Here is a 25013-nt window from a genome sequence, read left to right on the forward strand (position 1 = left end):
CACATCAACCCTCACCGCCCCTGCCCCCTACCCCCCCAGAGCCTCTCCATGCCAAGGTATTGGCACTGACTATGTGTCTGAATTTCTGTGTAAGTTCAGGGATCTGCTCAATGGATCCACGTGATATATTCGGCAGGAGGGCTCTGGAAGGAGCTGAGTCGGGCAGCCCTGGCAGGCCTTCCCGGGAGACCGTGGTGGGCTCTGCTCTGTCACTACTGGCACCTTCACAATGGCTGCCTGCGTCAGGCTGATGGGGGCTCAGAAACCATCCCACCCACTGCTTCCCAGCCATCCTGACCCCTCTTCTCTTCATTGGGCTAAGAGAAGACAGTCTTCTGCTGGACAAAAATATCATGAGTTTCAGAAAGTTCATCCATAAAATAACATGGACTTGGGATAAACTACTAACAGTTAACTTTAATAAAAGGAAAGATTTTTCCCCTCACCTTGGCTTGCTTCCTAAACTCTTTAATGATCTTGGACACATGAACACAGACTTCTTTTTTTCCTAATTATCTCAGGTACAATGCTTGAAACTTGCAGTGATCTGACTATTTCTGGAATTTAGATGGAGTACGGTGGTCTGAAAATCTGTTTTGATAATCCTGAGGGGGACAGATGGGATCGGACTGGATGTGCTACCACAGGGGTGGGAGCTGCTGGCACTGCTCCAGAGACAGATGTGAATTTAAAAAAATTTTATATGGAAAATTTCAGACCTGTGTAAAAGTAGAATTATAAGCCCCTGTGTACTTGTCAGCCAGCTCTCTGAATGACCTGCTTACGGCTGATTTTGTGTCTTCTGTGCCCAACCTGTCCTGAGCAAATCCCAGAGGTGTACCCTTTTGCCAGGAAGGCAAAGCAAATTGCCCACTGAACTAACCTGTGCTGCTCATTTCGAGCTCCCAGAGAGCAAAGGTCCAGCTTCCCTAAAGCCACACTGACCATCTGGTGATGTTGACTCATTCCCTTCCATGGAGATGTTCAAGAATCTGAGATTTTTAGTGAGTTTTGTTTTGTTCGTTTTTGGGGTTTTTTGGTTGTTTTGTTTTTTTCCCAAAATAGCACATTGTTTCCAGAAAGTAAAGACCTGTCATTCTTTCTCCAAGTTTAAATACATCAGTTGTGAGACATCTGGGATTTGGCTTAGAGGTTTAGGGAGAGAGGGTGCCTGTTTCCTAAAGAGGGGGATTGACCTACAAAAAGCTTCATGCCTGGGTACAAGTTTGTATGAGCTTCTAATTATGAAGCCTGCGGACCAGGGAGGGAAGCCTGTGGCGGGCAGATGGAGGTGGCAGCTCCGAGGGTGCACGTCACTGACACTGCAATTCAAGATAGGACAGCAGGTGTTCCGTGTACGGAGATGCTGTGCCCGACCCTTCGATCTGGAGCCGGAGCTGCACGGGTGCGCCTGACCCGCAAGAACCCTGCCCCCTCCCCGCTGACGAGAACACTGTAAAGCAGCCCCGCCCATGGCCTTCTGGGGAGAGCATGTGCTCTAGAGCACAGAGCTTGCACATCTCCATTCTTTGATCAAAGAATAAAACTTTCCTTTGCTTCTGAACTGAACTTGGTCTCATTCTATTGGCTTGAACGACACCAGGCAGGAGGACCCTTGTTGGGGCCCGGCTCCAGAGGGTTGGTAACAAAATTTTGATGACCACGAAGGGACAGACTGTGGCCTCTTCACCTGCACCCACCCCCTAGGCCCCAGGCTTGCCCTGGCTCCAGTGGGAGGACGGTGGAGGCTTTCAGAGGTTGGCGTGAGGATGACTCTGGTCTTTGAGAACATGGACGGGGCAGAACGTATCAGGCTTTGGCTGAATTCACAGCAACTCTGCCCAGCAACCCGATACCCGGGTGTGGTGCACACACAGCGTAGCCCCCAGAGTAATCTGGACTGTGCCCCCTTCAGGAGATCGGAGATGGAAACTCACACACATCTGCCTGAAGTGCCAGATGATCAGGGACAATGGGGACTGGTGGATGAGAGGGAGCCACGGCAGTCTTGCCCACTGTTTTGTCCATGAATCTACACTACACAGACCCTGAGTCACTGGAAGAGAACGCCATCCTGAGGTCGTATTTCATTCTCCAAAGTGCCCCAACATTAGGCACACAGTTCAGAAACTGGAAATAGAACCAGATACCCCTACCTGTCGCTTGGTCAAGGTCACCTACCGGGTATTTAATAACTGAGATATAGAGGAGAAAAAGGCCCTGAGGCAGCCCCACCTACTGGCTGTTGGCCTCCAATGTCAACTGATTGGCACAGGAATCTGGACTAACTGCCCACAGAGACCCTTGACTCTGCTGAGTGACCCCTGGCCCCCAATGAGGGACAACAAGCCAAGGAAATAGGACCCAATCAGTGCGCCGTATGTAAACAAGGGAGACACTGGAAGAGAGAACATCCTTGCACCCCCAAAGGGGGATGGAAATGGCAGATCCTGGCCCCTACCCTCAAAGGCAGATGGTCCACAGAGGTGAAGAATGAAGGGGTCGGGGGCTCCTAAGATGGCACTCCACCTGACCCCCCGAGGAACCCGGCCAATACTGGATGTAGCGGGAAAGCCTGTCGAATTCTTAGTCAACACCGGTGCCACTTAATTAGTTCTGAACACCAGATCAGGTACACTCAGTCACAAGAGTTGTAAAATTATGGGGCTAGCAGGGAAGGCCCAAAAACGGGCATTCGCAGAGCCGCTAGAATGTAAATTGGATGAACACATGCTCACCCATTCCCTCCTATGTCCCCGAATGCCCTGTACCCCTGCTAGGAAGAGATATCTCACATAAATTGGGGGCTACTATTCACCTAACAGGAGACAAATTGGAGATTGGTGTCCCCGTAGACAAAGGGGCACAAGATGATGATGTTAATGACTGAGGACAAACCCCCCTGGAGTAAATCCTGAGGTCTGGGCCCAGGGATGGCGGGGATGAGCTGTAGGAGCCAGTCCCGTGATCGTCCATCTAAAACCTGGACACACATGGCCCAGTAGAAAACAATACCCTCTCCGTCAGGAGGCCCTGTGGGGCACTGCCCCAGGGCCTTGTTAGCCCATCCAATCAGCCTGTAATAGCCCCACTCTCCCTGTAAGGAAACCCAGTGGGGAATACTAGATGATACAGAACCTCGGGGCAGTAATGCAGCCACCGAGGATACACATCCAGCAGCCCCTAATCCCTACACCCTGCTGGCCACTTTACAATCCACCAGGACCTGGTATTCTGTATTAGGTTTAAAAGATGTCTTCTTCTGTATTCCATTAGACCCAGAGGCACAAGAAATTTTTGCTTTTGAGTGGCAGGACTCAAACACGCAACAAAAACAATAATACTGCTGGACAGTCTTGCCCCGAGGGTTCAAAAATTCCCCTGCCTTCTTTGGGGAAAATTTAGCTAAAGACCTAAAAGATCTACATCTGGAGGAGGGAACCCTCCTCCAGTATGTACGTAACATTCTGATCACCAGCCCCACTAAGGAGGCCTCTGACAAAATACCGTAACCACCCTGAACCACCTGGCTGATAAAGGATATAAGGTGTCCAAGGAAAAGCCTCAAATGTCACAAATGAGGGTGACCTCCCTGGGCTTCATTCTCACAGAAGGTCAGAGAAGCCCACCCCAGGAAATCAAAGAAGCCATTTGTAGCCTTGCACCCACTAGAACTAGAAGACAGCTTAGGGTTTCCTGTGGAGGGCCAGGTTTTGCCACATCTGGATCCCTAATTATGGTCTAACAGCTGGGTCTCTACATGAAACATTGAAAGGAAAGGATGATGACCCTTTTGAATGGAATTCAGAATAGGAAGGGGCGGGGCCTCCCTGGTGGCGCAAGTGGTTGAGAGTCCGCCTGCCGATGCAGGGGATACGGGTTCGTGCCCCGGTCTGGGAGGATCCCATATGCCGCGGAGCGGCTGGGCCCGTGGGCCATGGCCGCTGAGCCTGCGCGTCCGGAGCCTGCGCGTCCGGAGCCTGTGCTCCGCGGCGGGGGAGGCCACAGCAGTGAGAGGCCCGCATACCGCAAAAAAAAAAAAAAAAAAAGAATAGGAAGGGGCCTTTCAAGAACTGAAAAAGCAATTACGTCAGGCCCCTGGCCTGGCCCTCCTAGATTCAGCTAAACTCTCTGACCTGTACATTCATGAGAGAAGGGGAATTGCCCTTTGGCTATCAACTCAAACACAGGGCCCCTTACTCGGGTGGCTGCTTACTCCTCCAACCAATCAGGTCAAACCACTAAGGGCTGGCCTCCTTGCCTACAGGCAGTGGCAGCTGCGATAACCCTGCTAAGGAGGCTGGAAAGTGAACATCGGTCAGCCAATCACTATATGGGTTCCACACCAGGTAAGGCTTTGGTAAGTTCTAAGGGAACAGAACAGCTATCCCCAGAAGGTTGAAGTTCAGGCTGTGCCTTTAGACAACTCAGTGTCTACCATAAGAAACTGTCACATGGTAAATCCTGCCATCCTGCTACCCACGGAAACGGGGCCCCTGGACCATGACTGTATAGAAACCACAGACACGAACTATTCCATTAGCCCGACCTTGGAAGTGAGCCTCTCCCAGGTGCTGAAGAGGAATGGCTCGCAGATGGGGTCAGTTTCAGGAGGGAGGGAAAAAGGGTGGTGGGATATGCAGTGACCTCCCAGACCCAAGTCAAGAGGGGCACGAAGCCTCCCCAGGGACTTCAGCCCAAAGGTGGAGCTGTAGCCCTCACCCAGGCCTTAGGCCTCGGGACAGGGAAGATCTTAAATGTTTACACAGACTCCTACATGCACACGGGGCAATGTGGAAGGAAAGAGGTAGGCTTACTGAGGAGAATAAACAGGGGAAACATGGCTGAAAGCACAGTGAAGCTCTTAGAGCACTACGGCTTCCCAAAAAGGTGGTAGTGACTCACTGTAGGGGTCACCAAAAGGGGGGTGCAACAGGTGGACACAACTGCCAAAGGGCGGCCCTAGAACCAGTAACTTGGCAACTACCCCTCACACCTCGAAGACCAGGTCCATCCAATCATCCCCAATCTACACAGAGGAAGAATTAGACAAAGCCTGAAAATGGGGTTTCAGTAGACATCTAGGAGGCCATGGATGGCTAGTTAATGAACACGGGCCCTACTTCTTTCCCCACCTGCAGCTTGTCAGCCATCAGGGAGGCTCATCAAGGAACTCACCCTGGGAGGGAAGCCCTATGTAATTAGTGAGTTAGATCATGGTAACTCCTGGCATGAAAGGTACTGATATAATCAGTCGGAGAGCTGAGACCTGCCCCATCTGCACAATAAACAGTCTCAACACCAGACCCTCCAGAGGCCCCAGATAAGGCCCATTTAAGCCAGAGGATCATATCCTAGGGAAGACTGACAGATTGAGTTCACCATCACCCCAGAGTACCAGGCAACTTCAGGTACCTCTGGGTGGGTAGAAGCATTCCCAGCTAGAACTGAACCAGCAGCTGAAGCGGCTAAGGTGTTACTAGAAGAGACAATACCCAGGTTTGGGCTCTCAGGATCCCTGCAAAGCGATAATGGTCCAGCATTCGTGTCTCAAGAGACAAAGGGGATGACGAGTGCCCTGGACATAAAATGGACCTCGCTCTCAGCCTGGAGACCCCAGTCTTCAGGGGAAGTAGAGAGACACCGTCAGACCTTGAAGCAGACCTTAGCCGAACTGTGTCAGAAGACTCAAGAGAACTGGGTTCAGCTGCTTCCCATGGCCCTGCTCTGCGTGCGGTAGCCCCGAGGGATGTTCTGTGTGTCTGAACTCCTGATGGTAGGACCCGCCCCCCACCCGAGAGAAGGGACACCTCAGCCCCCTCGAAGTGCAACAACTCAAGGGCGCCGGCCAGGTGGGAGGAACCAGGAAAGGTCTCACGGAATACGGTGACCAGGTGCTGCCTGCACCCACCACCCGACTCCCACCCCTTCCGGCTGGGACCCTGGGGGAAACCGGAGGCTGCAAGCCCAGCTCCCTGCTAAGTGGAGAGATCCCCCTTGGTGACCCATCTGCCCAGAATTCGCACTCGATGGAAAAGGCCTCGAGCCCCGACCTCGGCAGAGACGACCTGCGGCCACGGCCTCCTGCCGGCTCGGGGGACCCCCTCGGACCTGAGGCCTCTCCGCCGTGTGGGCAGGGAGATCCAGGCCGGCGGGAGCCTCGGCCTCAGGGCGCACTTGCCCGCAGGCCAAGTCCTGGACCTGCGTTGTCAGGACCATGACTCTAGCTGATATTGGGCCACGGAGCTAAGTCATCCGGGTTCCTTTGTCCCCAAAAGGTTAGACAAATCGGGGGGGGGGGGTCCCTCAGGGAGACGAACAGTCGGGACGAGGCCGGGGTCCACCAAGCTCTGCTCCTCCAACGGGTCAGGACTCCACGCCCAGCCGGAGGCAAAGCCCACTGACAATTAAAAACAGAATCTGGTAATAAAACAAAGTCTAACCTTTTATCCTGTGCTTCCTCTAGCTTCACTTGCTCACAGGGGCGGTGCAGAGGCCTCGCACCTGGCGACGCAGACCAGAGGTCCTGGGGCGGAGGGACGTGCCAACACCTCAGTGCAGGACGGGGTCTGACGGCTGCGCGCACGGATATGGCTAGGGAGACGCTGCGTGCACGTGGGATAGGAGCGAGCACGGGAGCGGCGCAGCCCCACCCCCCCCACCCCACCAGAGCCCGCCCCGCCCCCTGAGGATCCCTGTAGAGCAGCCCCGCCCCACCTCCCCCGCCAGTCAGGAGAGCATGTGCCCTAGAGCCCTTGGCCCTGCTCCCTTCTTGGACTAAGGGGTCACGTTTTCCTTCGCTTCTGAACTGAACTCCGGCGACACCGGGCAGGAGGACCCTTGTTGGGGCCAGACTGGGACGGTCAGTAACAAGAGGAAACGGAGCCGGGGATACAGACAAGCCATTCAAGGAGTTTTGCTGCAACAAGGAGCAGAGAGATCAGCAGTGGCTGGAGGCTGCGGGCCGTGTCCACCCTGATTAAGAAGAAATGATAAAGGGGCCGTTAGGATGGTGATGGCTGCAATTTACTCCAAGTCCATGCAGTGAACCAGAGACATGGATACCCAGATCCTGTATCTGTTAGCCCCGTTTATCTGAGTGCTAAGGTCCAAAGTGCAGTATTTTACCCACCAGAAGGCAGCCCCACGGTTTGTAGAGTTTCTACCAGGAGCAGCCTTCTCCCAAGTCATGCAGAGACTCCAACCGCACACCACGGTCTGCATTCCTGGGGGGTCTGCCTGCCAGACATGAGACCCCAACCAGAGAGAGGTTTCACCCACTTTGAAACCATATTTCTCTGGGATTCAGGCAGGACAACAGCCACATAGTTTACATCCACATGCAGTATGTTCTGAGCTCCATCCGCTTAGTGGGGGAGGTACTTCCTGCCAATTCTCAGGTAACCCTGGGCCCCTGAACTTTCTGGGGACTGTGCTCTTTTCCCGGGGCTCTCGGCTTCAGGAAGGGCTGTGCCTGGGGCTCCCTTGTCACTTGCCACCTGGCCTCTGCTGGAAGCATCTTGTCTCTGGGGTCCTCCCTGGCCAGGCCGTGGGCTGACGCTGCTGTGCCCCCTTGTTCGTGTCCACAAGGTGTTCCCATGTCCATCTGTCTCAGCTTCGCCCCACTCTGACCTCTGCTCTTGGGGTGGAGGAGATGAATCCACTGCCCGCCCTCCACCCTAGGCACACAGGACTTCCGGGGCTAAGCTGGCCTGAGTAGCCAGGCTCTCAGCTGGGTGTTTCTGCAACACCCCAGTGGATGTCAGCAGGGGGCTGTGTGTCTCCCCAGGACTGACTCTCAGACTGGGATCCTTAGACCAGGATCCCTGCCCGTCTAAGAATCCTCCCCTCCCCTCCTCAGGGAACGGGCGGAGGTCCCTTCTCAGGAGTCCACTAGCGTTTAAATGTTTTTGTTTTTCTTTTCTTCCAACTGATCCTTTTTCTCCATTTCTTCCCATTTAGGAAAACACTTTTAGCCTGGAAGCAGGGGGAGAGAAAAGCTGGCTCTCAGATAAAAATATCCTTCCACATCTATTGTTTTGTGCCTCTACCTCCACTTTTCAAAGTCCAGAGCTAGGAATTTGCCTCTATTGTTTCTCTCTGGGCTGCTCCCCTGTCCTCGTTTCCTGAGGCAGTTAAGACAAACCCTGGGCTGTGTGAACAGAGGGAAGGGTGTGAACAGAAAATGGTGGGAGAAATTGTTAATCTACCAAAATGTTATCCCACCACAACGCTCCTGTGAACCTCAGGGTTTCAGACGTACGACTTAGGAAAAATTGTGGAATAGATAAGAGTATCATTAGTGCTTTCTAACAGGGCAAGGTGGTGGGCGAGGTTTTTTGGGAACTCCAAAGATGAATCAGAGACTTTTCCCGTGCTCAAGAATATGGCCTGGGAGAGGGATTTATGTAGAACAGCATCAAGGCAATTCTCAGCTGGGGCCCTCTAAGGAAAGGCAGATTAACAGGAGAAAATCATACATAGCTATTCCATATAAGGTTTATGTGACATGGGAGCCTTCACAAGGAAATGATGACCTGGTTACACCTGGAAGTTTTTATACTGGGTATGATAAGAGTGGAGAGTCATGGAAAGATGTGAAAGGCAAAGAGTTTGCGCTCAGGGGGGTGAACCCGGGGGACCTGGCAAGGCCTGTTCATGGGGTTCCTTCTCCGCATCCCTCCTCTTGGAGACAAGGATGCTCCCTTCCTCGGGGTAGAGGGAGGGCACCTCTCATGTGAGGGTCTCATGACATGCACCTGCCGTTCCTCAGATTCCTTCCCCTTGAAATACTCAATGTGCCAAGGTGCCATATTTGGGGTGGCATGTCCTGAACCCCGTCATGGCCATGGACAAGTTTGCCTCACCGCTCTGAGCTTCAGCTGCCTCCTCTGCACCTGCAGACAGTGGACCTGGCTGGATGCTGGTAGGAACAATTGCATTAGCCACTCACAGCAGCATGGATGCAGGAGCTTGAGGAAGGACCCGAGGTGTTGCAGCTCAAACCTTCAGGTGACAGGAGAGGATCTGGGCCCTGTAACCACATTCTTAGCTCCCGTTTTGGGGATGTCCTGACCCCCGTCAGCTCCTGCAGATGGAAGCCAAGGGAGGCCTTCACGGTTTCCCTGCTGTCAACTTCTCCCTTTTCTCCCATGAATCTGCTCCCAGGTTCCAAGAGTCCCTGGGTTTTCTAAGGGTTGTGTTGACAAGTGTCTCTTTTTCGCCATTTTAGTTTATAAGTACGTGTGAATCGTCACCACGCCTAGGCGTGAAGGCAGCCGCTTCCTGTCAACAACATTTAAATAAAGTCGAGTAACTTCGATTCTTCCTCCACATGACAGAAATGCATTGCAAATCTTTGTTACGCTATTTTGCAATTCATATATTCTTCAGCCTAACAATTCTTTGCAAAGGCAGAAAGGGTTTCTATTTCTCTATCACAATGTTAGCACTTTGCTAGGAAGGACCTTAATAGCCATGATGATAAAACAACCTGTGGAAAAATCCTCCTGGAGGGAGTTTGTAAGCCTTTGTAATCAATAGCGGGGGAGGAGGGGCTCTTTTATTCTGTCTGGTAATAATAAGAGTAATTTTTGTGAAATAGAATGTCAGCTTTATTTCACGGAGTTCAGATGTCCTGGGGTGTAGGCGTTGCTATCTCCGTGGGGAAGACACATGGCGTCCTCACGGAGAGCTCACTGGTGTTGGCTCTCGGATGCCCTACAACGTCTGTCCCTCTGGGTCCAGGCTGCCCGCCCTCCTCCCAGGGCCTCTGCTCAAGCTGGTGGCACGTTATCCGGCTGAGAACTTGGCCAGTGCACTCTGTCTCGGCGTCCGCCCCGGGACCTCTGGGATGCTAATGGGGGAGGATGGAACAGGGCGGGGTGAGGGGCCCAGAACAGTGCCCAGCAAACAGCTCAGATGAATCTGAACCGGAGACTCCCGGTGACTGGGTTTGGGGTGAACACGACTGCATGCAAGTTCAGATCCTTCTATACTTAATATTTTCTCCAAGAATGTGTCACTTAAAACTTGCCTTATCATTCCAAGACTTCCATAGATGGGATACCACTTGACGACTTTATGTGACCCATTAAGAGCCCAGGAAGCGGGTTCTCATCGGACGCTGAGTGGCTGGTGCCTGATCCAGGACCCCCAGCCCCCAGGACTCTGAGCAAGAGCAAAGCACCCCTCTCCACGGGCGGGGTGCAGCCAGCGAGGGGCCGAGCGATGCACCTGGGTGTGACATTTAAGGAGGCACCAAACAAGGAAGAAAACAAAACCACTCTCAGGAATAGAGATAAATACTATCTTAATACATGTCAAAACATCAAAATTAATGCAAAAAATCATGAACAAAGTATCAAAATCTGACATAAAGACAGTTTTGTGATGAGCCATATTGAAGCCTGAGGCAAGAAAAAAATCGGGAATAATAATGCTGTCTTTATTTAAAATGTTGATTTTTTTTTTTGTCATGGGGTTTTGCATCAATTTTGATTTTTTATCATTCTGCATTAAAATGGCACTTATCAAGATGACTGAGATCCCGTGCCCAGCTGAGTCCCTCACTCACCTCACTCTCCTCTTGACTGAGCCTGCGAGAAAGGGCCCAGGTGTCACCTCTAGGGAAGCCCTGCTGTCCCTAAGAGCCCTCCCCGCCTGCATCTCCTCAAGGGGGCCTGCGGGGCACAGCACCAGGGGTCCTGAGTGGCTGGAGCCAGGGGACGGGAGACAGGAAGTGAGTGAGAAAGGGTCACCCTTTCCTTCCTTCATTTGCTCATTTGTTCACTTGTGCGCTTACGTATTCATTTGTTCGTTTGTTTGTTCATTTATTAGGTCGGTCGCTCATCCGCTCGTTTGCTCGCCCGCTCACTCGCTCACCTGTTCACTCCCTCACTTCTCTCGTTCATCCACTCACTCCTTCATTCGTTTATTCGTTCACTCCACAGCTGTCTCCTGGCACAAGGTCAGGACCTGTTTCTGGGACTGAACAGGAGGTACCGTCCCCTGTGCCTGGTGCGACCCCGCCCCTTCCCGACATGCCTCCCCGCGTGGCTGCGACCCTCTACCTCCCTTGCCCGTGGTGGGATGGTGGCTCTGCTGGTGAGGGCAGCGGCCGTCCTGCCGGCCAGCCTCGGGGCACAAACCGGGAGAGACCACGTCGGGCCGCCCTTCAGGGCCTGGGGCTGTGGGCTCCTGTGTGGCTTAGGTGGCCGGTTCACCAGGTCAGGGTGAAAAGGGCACCGGCCGGAGTTGGGGGAGATGCTGGGGGACCTCTCCCCTCCCAGGACGCCGTGCCTCAGGGGCCTCAGGAGCTGCATCACCGGGGCCCGCCTCCCCTCTGAGACCTGAGGGTAAACGTGGGGAGGGGGCGAGAGACCCGGAAGACACTGGGACGTTAAAGGGGGCGGGAAGGAGGCTCTTTCCGCTTGAGACGGGGACTCACATTCTCTGACCCCAGGGGCAGAGCTGAGCACAGCCCGTGCCCCGTCGCGAGCCGCCCGTGTCCAGCCATGGGCAGTTATTTATAGCACGACATCCTTTTTACAAAATGATACCACCCAGGCTGCAGGCTGCGTCACACTCAAGGCAAGCGTTCTGCTCCCCACAGAAGCCCCATTGAGGTTTCCACACACAACGTGTGGCTGAAAAGGACTATGTGTAACTGTGTTTCTGCCACACCTCCTCACAAGGGAACAGGTTTCCCAGAGCAAGCTCCGCAGTGAGCGCGGCTGGGAAGGGAACGCCTGACATGATTGACGGCCATTGATGTCTATTTCAAACCAGCAGGAGAAGAACCGCAGTCTTCACGCCAACGCCGTCGAGGGTCTGGTGATGGGAAGGGCCGTGCCGGCTCCCTCTGCTTCAAGGGGGACTACCTAGACTGTCTCTGGGCTTCCCGCATGCAGTCCAGGACACAGCAGGTGGGGTTGGGGGGCCCGGTGCAGAACCCCCCCACCCAGGTCCCGGGGTCCCGCCCCACACATCCGCCAGCTGCGTGCCTGCAAAGCGTCACTACAGGCCGCCATTCCCAGGAGGTAGAGGCAGAGCCGATGGAGAGCTGGAATCGGTTGAGAGATGGCCCCGGGCCCAGGGTGAGGGGCCAGGATCGTCCAGGCCAGGGCGGCCGCGTCCCAGGAGGCAGCCATGAGGAGCGGCCCGGGGACACTGGCTGCGGGGTCGCAAGGTGGATTCTGTGCAGAGAATCGTACAAAGCTTTTTTTTTTTTTCCTTTAGTTTTAGCATCAGTGAGGAACACCTTCATTTACCTGCAGACAGCCTCCCATCAGGCAGGGTGGTCAAAGCCCACTTTTGAAATGGAAAGTAGTGACTGTGGTGATCTTTTTTTTTTTTTTTTTTTTTTTTTTTGCGGTATGCGGGCCTCTCACTGTTGTGGCCTCTCCTGTTGCGGAGCACAGGCTCCGGACGCGCAGGCTCAACAGCCATGGCTCACGGGCCCAGCCGCTCCGTGGCATGTGGGATCTTCCCGGACCGGGGCACGAACCAGTATCCCCTGCATCGGCAGGCGGACTCTCAACCACTGTGCCACCAGGGAAGCCCCCCGCCTGGGCTCTTTTAGCTCAATGTATCAATTGAGTTTTCCCTTTTGGGATGGATGGAGGAAAAATGGAGTCATCATTTCCCTCTTGTTTAGGGAGATGCTGAAAACAAGATCAAAACTCATTCTGTCCTCTGCAGTGAGAATTCCAGAGCAGAAAGAAAAGTCTTGTCCACATCAGAACATGAGGAGGAACCATGGATGTCCCCTCTGCCTTAGGAAGCCAGTGGCAGGGGCTCTAGGGGATGGAGGGGTGACAGCTTCCGGGCCACTTTGTCCAGTGACCCGAGGACGCAGGCACCATCTCATCAAGGTTCATCCAGCGAGTGGACACTGGGGATCAGGTGCTTATGGGAAACCCAATCTCTCAGAGGCCCGGGGTCTGCTTTCCTCTGTGACGCGCACATTCGCATGGAGATGTTAACCTGCCGCCACTAAGCAATGCTCGGGGGCTCCACACCTGCTCCCCAGGCCAGAGTTCAGACACGCAGCTGTGACGCTTCCCCGAAGGCCCAGGAGGTGTCGCCAGCGTCCTCAGAATGAAGCCACCACCTCCCAGGGACATGGCTAGAGTTAAGGCCACACCTCTGAATAGCACCGTGATGGTTATTAGTGGGGAAATGGCATAAAATTATTCCATCATTTAGTGAAACCATGATCCTCAAAAGCAGAAGAAGCCCCCTTAAAACTCCATCGGCGAGCGTGTGGAAGATGGGGGCCTGTGACCTGCTGCCTTTGCACCACCCTAACACTGCGCCTGTCGCCGGGCCTTCTTGGTCCCTCCTCACGCTGGAGGTCAGAGGTGAGCTGCTCTCCATCCTATGCAGCCCTGCCATGCATCCCTACACACCCGGCGGGCAGCTTGGGGGTTTCCGAGGCCGGAACAGGGCAGGACCCTGGCACAGTGATAGGCACTTCACAGGTGTGCTCAGGAGGCTGCCTGCTCTTCTCACGTCTCCCCGGGACCTCTCAGGCCACCCAGCAGAGGCTCTGAGCCAGTCTGTAATTTGCCAAATTCAAGACCTCGGCTCTGTTTGGCTGTAAGAACCCGAGCTCATTGTGCTGCCCGCGGGTACGACAGACGGGAGAGGAACCACAGGCAAAAGCAGGTCCAGAAGATGCTCCTGCACATGTCGGCCCTGCTGCCGGAGAGGAGAGGCCTGCGCTGCTGATGGGGGACAGCGCTGGGGCCTCACCAAGGTGGATGCTCTCTGAACCTGTCGAGACAAGGGCAGACAGGATTGGAGAAAAGCGAATGTGTCCCTCCGCCGGCACGAGTCCACGACTGCTGGGTTTCCATTTACTGTTGTTTCCAAGCTTTGGCTTGTGAAGCGATCACTTCCTGGGGCAGACTCGGCCTGGTCCTCGTACTCTACCAGGCACAGATGGCGCGAGGACCAGACTCAGGCTGGCCTTCAGTCAGCTCTCCAGCCCGAGGCACCTGACGCCGGGTTTGGAGAACTGCTACTTGAGGCTAGAGATGCAATCGGCTGAACAACTTAGGAGCAACGACAAATACCTGTCAGCTTCTGCGTGGTGGAAACCACAGCCACCCTGCAGGGTACAAGGAGATGTTTCCTGTGATTTTATTCTGCATCTTGCCGCTTGCTCCAGGGGGCCCCATATTTCTAGGAACCCGGGCCCAGCATCATTAAAGGAAGCATTATGTTGTGTTTAGTGGAGCACTAAATTGGTGATACAGCGCTGTGATTCTGGTGGCGAGTACCCCTCTTACCATGGCAACAGTAGCACGTCAGGTCAGGCTGCTCCTGGGAGCGGGTCTCCAACCCTCATTTACACAGAGACCCGCACATTTTGTGCGCGGAGTGAGATCAGGCTTGTGAGGGCTCCGAACGAAGGCCTTGCCCTGTCAGTACATCAACTTAGTGCACGTTCAGGAAGCATCAGCATTAAAATAAAACAGTTAGTGAACCGCAAGCGACAGACGCACCTGCATCGCACACACTTCTCCTTTAATGTTCACACTGCTTGCCTGGGCTCCATGGACCTCAGGGTCAGCGGTGGTATTCCTGTGCGCATGCACACGCTCACATGGACACACATATACGGACACATACATGATTACATGTGGATGGGCACACTCACATACACACGCACGCACACACATTCACACACACACACAGATTTGTGAGAAAAAGAGATTTACAGGGAACAGCCCCGCTCTACAAGGCATGTCTCACCGTGTGACGAGCACATCGGGAACGACGGTGTTATCTTGGCAGAGAGCGTGGGGGACGGCCCGTGTGTGCAGGAAAGAGGCGGCTGCAGGGAGGCCAGGCGGCGCCCCACGCGGGACTCCTCTTCCGCCCACCTCCCCGCTCCAGCCCAACGTCTCTGAGCACGGCGGCGCCTAGTTGGGAAAGAGCCTGGTGTGTGTGTTGTGTGTGCTGTGTGGTGTGTGTGTGACTGTGTGTTGTGTGGTGTGTTGTGTGTGCTTTGTGTGGGTTGTGTGTTGAGTGTGTGCTGTGTGTGCTGAGTGTTGTGTGTGTGGGCTGTGTGTGTGGTGTGTGGGCTGTGTGTGTGTGAGTGGGCTGTGTGTGTGTGGTGTGTGGGCTGAGTGTTCTGTGTGTGGGCTGTGTGTGTTGTGTGGGCTGTGTGGGTTGTGTGGGCTGTGTGGGGGGGGCTGTGTGTGTGTTGTGTGGGCTGTGTGTGCTGTGTGTGTGTGTTGCATGGGCTGTGTGTGTGGGCTGTGTGTGTTGTGTGGGCTGTGTGTGGCTGTGTGTGGGGGGGGCTGTGTGTGTGGTATGTGGGCTGTGTGTGATGTGTGTGTGTGGGCTGTGTGTGTGTGTGTTGTGTGGGCTGTGTGGGGGGGGCTGTGTGTGCGGGGGCTGTGTGTGGGGGCTGTGTGGGGGTCTGTGTGTGTGGGGGCTGTGTTTGGTGTATGTGTGGGGGCTGTGTATGTGGGGGGGCTGTGTGTGTGGGCTGTGTGTGTGTGGGGGGGCTGTGTGTGTGGTGTGGGGGGGGGCTGTGTGTGTGTGTTGTGTGCTCTGGGTGAGGTGTGGAAGCAGGGAGACAAGGTGGAGGCCGGGGAAGAGACAGGAGACCTGGGGGAGGAGGAAGGGGTGGTCTGATGGCGGGTGGGTGGCCTCCATCCGTGGCCACGAGGAGAGCCCTTTGCTGCCCCGGCGCATCCATCATGAGGTCCAAACGACAGCTGTGACCCTGCAGCCTGCAGTGCTCACTGGCCGACCTCCCCAGAGCCAGGCTCTTGGACCAGAAGGAGGCCCAGGAGGAGGCCCAAGTTCTGACGGAGCTGGCGTGAGGCCTGGCCAACACTGAGTCCTCAGTGTCGGTGACCATCCTCAGCTCTGGAGGACTCGGGCCCATGGGTCTGCACCACCCCCACCTCCCAGGGACTTAGAACACGCCTTCCCCTGCCAGGTGAGCTTTTCCTCATCACGAACTGTAACCAGCAGGGAATAATGACTGAGTCATGCACTCTGGGATGGCAAACCCACAGTGGATGGCTTCCCCTTGTTGTTCAGCCGTGGCTCCCCAGGTGTCCCTGCCCTCGCAGCCCCACTAAACGGTTCTGTCCCTGGTGGCTCCAAAGCATCAAGACGTCGATGACATAGCAAAGCTGCTTACAGGCTATACTGATTCATGGGAGACATGACATCTTATAGAATTAATAAACTACATAAGTAAGAGTTAAATAAGCTGGGACTTCCCTGGTGGCACAGTGGTTAAGAATCCACCTGCCAATGCAGGGGACATGGGTTCAAGCCCTGGTCCAGGAAGATCCCACATGCCGCGGAGCAACTAAGCCCGTGTGCCACAGCTACTGAGCCTGTGCTCTAGAGCCCACGAGCCACAATTGCTGAGCCCGTGTGCCACAACTACTGAAGCCCGTGCGCCTAGAACCTGTGCTCTGAGACAAGAGAAGCCACTGCAACGAGAAGCCCGCGCACCACAACGAAGAGTAGCCTCCACTCGACACAACTAGAGAATGCCTGCAGCGAAGACCCAATGCAGACAAAAATAATAAATAAATAAATTTATTTTTAAAAAACAGTTAATAAGCTGAGAACGAATATGTGACAGGGAAAGTTGAGGAAATTAAACAATTTGCTGGGATGCTACAGTACAGCTGTGTCTACCAATAATATTTTGAACAAAAACAGAAAATGCACATTCCAAATATCGATACTTTGTCGACATCATGCCAAAATCTCAGTACTTAGAGTCATAAAACTTGAGCCAAGAAGCCGGCCTGAGTGGGAGCAGCTACTGAGCATGTCCTTAACGCGACCCGAGCCTGGATCTGGCCCGTGGATCACTCGGATCACGCCACCTCCGCGGAGGGACTGCACTACCCCCGCTGCTGGCCGTGTGAGCTCCCACCTTTCCTCATGGGATGCTTTCCGGGGGTGGGGTTAGAGGGAGCTCTAGTCCCTGTAGACGTCGGACATCCTTTCTCACGGACAGAAGATGCTCAAGGCATGAGGTCCCTGAGGGGCCCGCCCAGGCTCCCCGCTCCTTCCTGCCTGGCTGTTCTCAGGGGGCCCCCAGGTGCCACAAAGACTTAGGAAAGGCCTTTTCAAATAGTACCCATAGACACCATTCCTGGTTAGCCAGCTCTCTTTAAGTAGGTTTTATATTCTCACCTCTTTGTTACGACTTGCCTTACAGTCTGTGAGTGAAGGCCGTCTCTTTACCTGGGCTGGGCCGTTACCTTCAGGGTGCCTGCTGTAAGCGGGGTGATTGCGGGCTTCATCCTGTTCTCCAGTTGACTTGCTCATTGATTATGGACAATCTCACCCTTCCTGTAGGGTGAAAGCTTGTTGTTTATTTTAGCATATATTCTTAATAGCCTTAATCTGCTATCAAGTCAGTACTGTGTTCCTCGACTTTCATGATAAATTAAATCTTCTCCTGCAAGAATCCAGGTGATGTGCTGGTCTCTAAGGATGTAAAGAGGACACCCTTTTTCTTAACCTTTTAATCTTGGGTGTTGGGATGCCTAGAATGAGGTCATTTTCAACCACTCTGTTCATAAACTTTCACATTAGCTGACCTAACTCTTATACTCTTTTAAAGAAGAGGGAGCTTAGCTGCAGAAATATCGGACTCTACAGCCGACCTTGGACGTACCAAGAGCTGGCAGCTCCTGGGTGGCCAGCTTTGATGGGAGCTGAGACTCTATTTGCAAACATTTGCCAGGCACTCCCACTAGTTAATCTGCTCCTTTGAACCCAAACATTAACCCTTTAGAAAGTACTGTCTCTGGCACAAATTGCTTTCTACGTAATAGCAGCTACCGGGTGATGGAATGAGGCCCTCCCTCCTCCTCTGGGGACTGGATGAGGGCCTGGATGCTGCAGCAGGGAGGCTGGAGCAACCACTGTGCACGTGAGGCCTGGCAGCCACACCATGGAGCTCCAAGCCCCGTGGAACTGGGAGGTCTGGCCTTCAAATGCACCATGAGGTTACGTGGGGCTAGATTAGGTCACCAAGAGGCCAGGAATCCCGAGGCAGTTATCCAAGCAGAGGAGAAGTTGGAACTAAAATTCACAGCATGGTGACAGCCTGGAGGACCCCTGGCGTACGCAGGGGTCTGCCTGGCTTTGATTCGGGAGTGGATAAGGTGTGCCATGGACCCTGGGGAGGTCAGCGTGGGGAGTCAAGGCCTGGCTGAGAGCCTCGGAGCGGCTTCCGGGCATCACCAAGCCACATGGAGGCGCTGGGTGGGTGAGGGGCTCGGGTGGGTGTCAAGGCCGACCCAGTGGGATTTGTCATTTCCTGGGGGCCCATCTTGCCACCACAGACAGGGTAAGTCTAACGTGCGCAGGGGACCTCAGGGGTGGCTGCCCACGACGAGTGGGTGATGACGAAGCAGTAACGGCAGGGGAGAGCCAGGCATCCACACACAGCGCCCCTGCAGGTGAACGGGGCCAAGACCAGCCTGTGCGCAGCAGCTGGGCTAGCTGGTGCTCTGACACTGTCATCGCTAAACTACCATCCAGCTAATGTAGGTCAATACCCCAGCCTCAGCTGGCATTCCGGTCTTGAGCGCACAGAGGCTGTGATCTGTGCCTGAGTTTTGTTTAGTTCATTCATTAATAAAAGCCATTACTCCCTAGAAAGCAACAGCCAAGAGCAACTACTCCTCTGAATATCCACTTCTGGATATTCAGAAGTTATAGACATTTACCTGATATCAGATTAAGAGATTAAAAAAAGGTTTTGTGAGAGTTAGAAAAATGCAGCCTCTTGCTTTCCTAAAACAAGAATTTTAATTCAATGTACTGAACACATGCTGGGCCCCAGCTACGTTGAAGCACTGCTGAGGGGGGCAGAGAGACAAACAGACTGTCCTTCCTTCTCTAGGAGGAGGAGGGTTCAGATGTGTCTCAGTCGGGGTTGTCCAGAGGAACAGAACCAATGAGATGTAGGGAGATACAGAGGAGAGCTACTACAGGCGCTGACTCACGTGGTCCCGGAGGCCAGGCAGTCCACCATCGGCCATTCGCCAGCTGGAGGCCCCGGGAGGCCGAGGGGGGAGGCATTCAGTCTGAGTCCGAAGCCTGGGAACCAGGAGCTCTGATGTCCGAGGGCAGGAGAAGATGGACCTCTTTGTTCTATTCAGATTGGATGGTGCCCACCACAATGGAGAGGGTGGCCTTCTTCACTCAGTCCACCGATTCAAATGCTCCTCTCTTCCAGAAACACCCTCACAGCCACGCCCAGAGATAATGTTTCACCAGCTGTCTGGGTGTCCATCGGCCCTGTCAAGGTGACACATTAAATTAACTGTCATGATATGTTAAACTCCTAAAACAAGAGAAATAGGATAGGCATAATACAGACAGTACAATGAGAGCATGATGTAGACACATAGTAGTTGCATTATGTTTAATGAATTCATTAATTTAACAAACATATGAAGGCCTCTGTGTAAGCCATGGCTCAATTCACGAAGAGAAAAACAGCAAAACACCACGAGTAAGTTATGAGCCGTTTTGGGGACATTCTTACATGTTTCTGTAACTGGCTTGGTCTTGATTTGACCTTTCAAATGTAAAAGGGAATTTTATTGTTCGTCTGTGTGTCCAGTAAACTCAGTAAAGTTCATCAGTCCCATGATTATGGCCAAGACGAGCCACAGAAGTCGGCCATCTCAAGCCTGTCCCGCAGCAAGGGTGACCACTCAGAACTGCTGGACTGGCTTTCCTCTGATTTCAGCTTTTTACCCAGAAGATGGAATAGACAGGACGTAGCTGCGTGGGGGACATAGGCAACTTCAGAAGGTGACCACGCCCAATGTCCGCATAGCGGACAGCACCGTCTGTGCTGTGAAGGACACCCTGGTTTACTTCCCAGGTCACTGTCACTCGGATTAATGGTGAACTTCCCCTCCTGAGTGAGGGCTGTGGAAACCTGGTCTCATGCTCAGTGAACTCAATGTGAAGTGTTTTAAAGTGTCACCTCCATGTCATTTGCACAGAAACACAAAATGCAAAATGTACCAAATTGTTTTCCTTCCGACCATTTGAGTCAAATGAATGCAGAAATAAATGATTTCTCCCCAGCTTTATTGAGGTATAACTGAAAAATAAAACTGCATATATTTAAAGTGTAGAATGTGATGATTTGATATACGTACACCCTGTGAAATGATCACAATTAAATTAATTAACACACCTGTCACCTCATGTAGTTACCAGTTTTTTTTTTATTGGTGAGAACATTCATGATCTACTCTCTTAGCAAATTTCAGGTACACAACACAGTACTGTTCACTGCAGTCACCATGCTGTACATTCGATCCCTGGACTTACTCACCCAATAAGGGAAGTGGGTGCCCTGTGCCCGGCACCTCCCCACTTTCCCACCCCCAGCCCCAGCTCTGAGCTCCACTGCTTCGGATCCCGCATGTAAGTGAGACCACGTGCTCTTTGTCTCTCTGTGTCTGGTTTATTTCACCCAGCATCCATTCTCCAGGTCCATCCATGCAGAAGTCAATGTTTCAGAAAAGCCCTCTCACATTCGTGGTTTTGTTCCACACAAAGTTCTGCGTTTGCGCACGCTTTGTGTGTTGGCCAGTGGGTGAGCCCTCTCCTCACTGGGATTCCTGGTCCTCTAAGCTCAGGCACCTGGGGCTCTGGCACTGACTCATCCCTCGAGGTCTGGGGCCTTCGTGAGACTTTCCTGCAGGCTGGTGAGGCACCTGGCAGCCTCAGCGCAGAGGGGATGCACCTCCACCCTCTGATATAAAGTGCATCACTAACTTCTGAGGGTCCTGTAAACAAGACAAGGACATACCGAGCACAGGGCCCTGAAGGTGCAGGGCTGCTGATGTTACTACGGCAGAGATGCAGCCAGAGGAAGGCAGCAGGGATGCTGGCTGTCCTGGGATGCGTCTTGCCTGAATTCCAAAGCCCGCTTTTCAGCCTGGTTTGCACTGTTCCGTGCCTACCTTGAGACTTCCAGTTGTCTCGTGAGGCGTGGACAGCCTCGCAGCCATGCCCTCCATCCTCCTCTGCTTCCAGCCCTTTCCTTTCCCCTCTACACATGCCCTGCGCTTTCCTGGTCTTCTCAGGAGTCGCCCAGAGCCTTGGTACCAAGTCAGAGGAGGCCTGTGCTTTCTCACTGGCACACATGCCACCACCAGCCACGACGGGGAACAGTCTCACGTGCAGCCTCCTTCAGGTCAGTGTCCCATCTGGAGGCACGTTTCTTAAATTGTGGGTCCTGACCCACTAGGCTCATGAGATCAATTTAGAAAAAAGGAAGGAGGGATGGAGAGATGAAGGAAACAGAATAGAACAGATTTAAGTGCGCTGCACATAATAAAGTATCATGTCATGAAGTGTTAAATGGTGTGTGTGTGTGTGTATGTGCATGTGCAATGTATCATGATATAAAATCTAATTAGAAGGCTTTGAGGCCACTGATATATGTGATATATTTCAAGCAACGTGTACATAGGGCTCCTACATCTGAATTATTTTTCCTAAAAATAAGAAGGAATTGAGTCCTATATACTATAAAAATTATGCAAGAATATGTGTTGACATATTTATTTGAGTTACATTTAAAAATATCAAGCAGGATTTTTTCCATCAACTTCCTTCCTTCCTTTTCTATCTTTTTTTGTGACAATGTTTATCATCTAATATAAGTAGTGATTTTAATAAGCAGATACACAGCTAGCATAAGTCCCCGTCCGCTGAGCAGCTTCCTAGGGAGGACTCAGGCAGGAGTGTGCAGATTCGATTCTGTGTAAGATGAACAGGACAACAGATGGGGGAGGGAGAAGAAGGCCAGGTACCCGGCGCGGGGTGGCGAGGTGTGAATCTTGGATCCATTTCCTCCAGGGTGTTTCATGGGTCTGAGCTGCGGGTGTGTGTGTGTGTGTGTGAATGAATAACCTTTTTGCTCTATACTGTTTTCCCTTTACTTGGTTGAATTGCATTTTTTTCCATTATATTCATCCCAGTGATGTGCTGTAAATCTATTCTTACTTTAAGGAAGAACCCTTTCATGACACATTTGCTTGACACAAGCCTGTGATGAGAGCAGCTTGGGAAGATTCGTTCTCCCTGATTTTCTCTTTTCCTCCCGTGAGTGAGCAGCAGTCTGGAGCGGAAGGGAGGAATCTGTGACTCAGCCCATCTTCTGTGTGGCTCGTGTTCCGTAATTGGCTGGGGCATCTGCTGTTTTCACAGAAGCCGAGTGGAGCCCTGGAGAAAGTGACAGGGTGGGTGTGAAGCCCTAACCCCAGTTGTGGTTTAGGGTTATCATACCTTGATAGTTGCGTGAAAAACAGTTTTTGCTTCCCGAAGATTCAGTGTTTATTTCAAAAATTAAGATCCAGCTGGAGGAATAAACATTTTCTTATACAATGCTTTCATGGTTTCTCATCTTTGCGTATGAGAGCCCCAGGGCAAAATACTTTACCAAAAAAGGGTAAAATCAAGGTCGCAGTTGCAATTATAAGATCTGTAAAGGACACAGTTTCCTAGTGGATAATAAGGGAATGATGATGTCAATTATCATTTATTTGAGTGATTCGACGCAAGTTCCTTGAAATAGCAAACCTGGCTCAGTCGTGTAAAGTAGGATATTTTTGGCCTGAAACCTCTCAGAAACACAAATATTTTGTAAGGTGAGGTCCAGCCTAACAGATTGGTTTTTCATGACTTATATTCATGTGAAAAATAGAATGTCTTGTGACATATAAGAAATCAAGTAATTTAGGATTAAACCCAAGCAACATAAATTACAAAAACTGAGGCAGTTTCTAGGGGTATAAGTGATGTTAGCTTTGGTAAGTCACGTGCATTCACTGGCTGGATTTAATTTTCTAAAACGACACAGAGGTGCTTAATTCTTAGTCATGTTTCTTAGAGAAATTTAGTTAAAAAGTGCAACTGCGTTCTTGCTCTTTGGTCCTACTTTCAGTTACCCTCTTCCAGGAGCCCATCTGTATCAGGTGTAAACATTAGGACATGTGCAGCGATCAACAGCCACTGGACGATGGGCTGAGATTCTGAAATGAGCGGAGTAGCTACTTTAGCACTGCGAATCTAAAGCCATCCTTGGGCTTCCCTGGTGGCGCAGTGGTTGAGAGTCCGCCTGCCAATAAAGGGGACACGGGTTCGTGCCCCGGTCCGGGAAGATCCCACATGCCGCGGAGCGGCTGGGCCCGTGAGCCATGGCCGCTGACCCTGCACGTTCGGAGTCTGTGCTCCACAACGGGAGAGGCTACAACAGTGAGAGGCCCGCGTACCGCAAAAAAAAAAAAAAAAAAAAAAAAGCATCCTTGCTGCAAATGTCTGGTCACCGGAGTCCATGGTCTCAGCGACTGGAGGCTAAGAAGCTTGTTGGTACAGTAACCAACTTAACATCAGGTTTTTACGTTCTCCATACTGTTATGTATGCTGTGTCTCCATATTTGAAAAGGAGTACTTGGTTCTCGAATTGAGGCAAAGGTCAGACTATGCTCTGCGAGCTGGATGCTTCACAGTCACTTTTTCACCTTTGCTGGGAGCCTGGTGTGCTACCAAGGTGACGAGCTTGTCAGCAAGGCTTCAGGTCCTAATTTTCTGCTCAACACCGGGTAAGGGCCGAAACCTCACACAGCTGTTGCTAGGGCAACAGACATAATGAGGACAGTGTCAACCAGACTCTGAAAATGTCTCCGCCCAGGAGACAGCGTCGTAAAGCTTTGTACTGTCAGTTCTTCACGCAGGAGCAGCATGAACTGTGCGTTCTGTGCTCGTCTGATCCTACGAGAAGGTCAGGTGCATGTCCTCCTTTTATTCACGAGAAAACTGATGCCCAGAGGTTTCGTGCCTTTGGCAAAAGCAGAGACGGAGGTAAGTCCACTCCGACAGGACCTCCAGCATTCCCCAGTGGCGTGGACGACGCACAGTCAGGCAGCAAGGCCCCCAGCACAGCCGAGCAGCTGGAGGGCGGGCCAGCAAGGCGATGGCTCTTTCCACCAAGCTCTGCTGGTTCTGGTGCTTGTGACTGCGCGTGTCACTAGGGGGAGCGCGCAAAGGAAAGAAAGAAGCATCATTTACCGTATTTCTCCACCCAAACTACCTGCACCCCCGTTCTTCTAGGCTCCTAAAGCTCCCACCACCTTGTGCTAATGTCCGCTGCCTCGTCTCATCGTGGACCATGTCCTGGACTTTCTCTCTCCTCCCTCCAGACCATCTTGGGGCTGCCTAGGTCCCCACACCACTCAGGCAGCCCCATGGCTTCCTCTGCTCTTGATTCCAACCCTCAAACCACAACGGGCGTGGAGACTCCTCAGTGGGGATGGTTCCACCGTTTGGAAGGTTTGGAAGCAACCAGCTGTTTCCCAGTCCTGCTAAACCTGATGCAGGAGAGGCTGGCAGGGCCAGGACGGGTCTGTCTGTTCCTGCTGGAAACGCAACCAACTGCGAGAAGATGCCACCAACTGCAATGGTTTCTAAAGCTTGAGATGCAAACCGTTTCCCCCTTCTTTTGAAGATTTTTATGTAATTCTGTCTCTTAGTCCAGTGGCCACCATCATCTGCCATTCAAATCCCACTTCCTGAAGCCCACGCATCTGTTTACACGGCAACACGAATGTGGCCGACGCGTCAGGTGCCCACGTGCCCTGAAAGGCGCTCAGGCCCTGTGCGTTCCCCACCTCACACAAGTTGCCTCCAATACTGCCTGGTTTGCCCACTGTTTTGGTTTTTCTTACTCATACTTGGGAATTTGATGACATCTTTAACAGCATGGTTTAATTCTTGCTTTGTTCAACTTTAAATTTTCATAAACGCTGAAGTTATATTTTTCATAGATATTTACAAAAACCTACAAAATCTATCAAATCAGATCCCTAAATATGAGGTCTCCTGAGTGTACAAACTAAGTTGATCTTAATGCACAACCAGAATTTAAATCTTGTATTTCTTCTAAATAATGAAAAATTCTTTGTCAATCC

The sequence above is a fragment of the Mesoplodon densirostris genome, chromosome 4, assembly GCF_025265405.1.
Source record: "Mesoplodon densirostris isolate mMesDen1 chromosome 4, mMesDen1 primary haplotype, whole genome shotgun sequence".
NCBI lineage: Eukaryota > Metazoa > Chordata > Mammalia > Artiodactyla > Ziphiidae > Mesoplodon > Mesoplodon densirostris.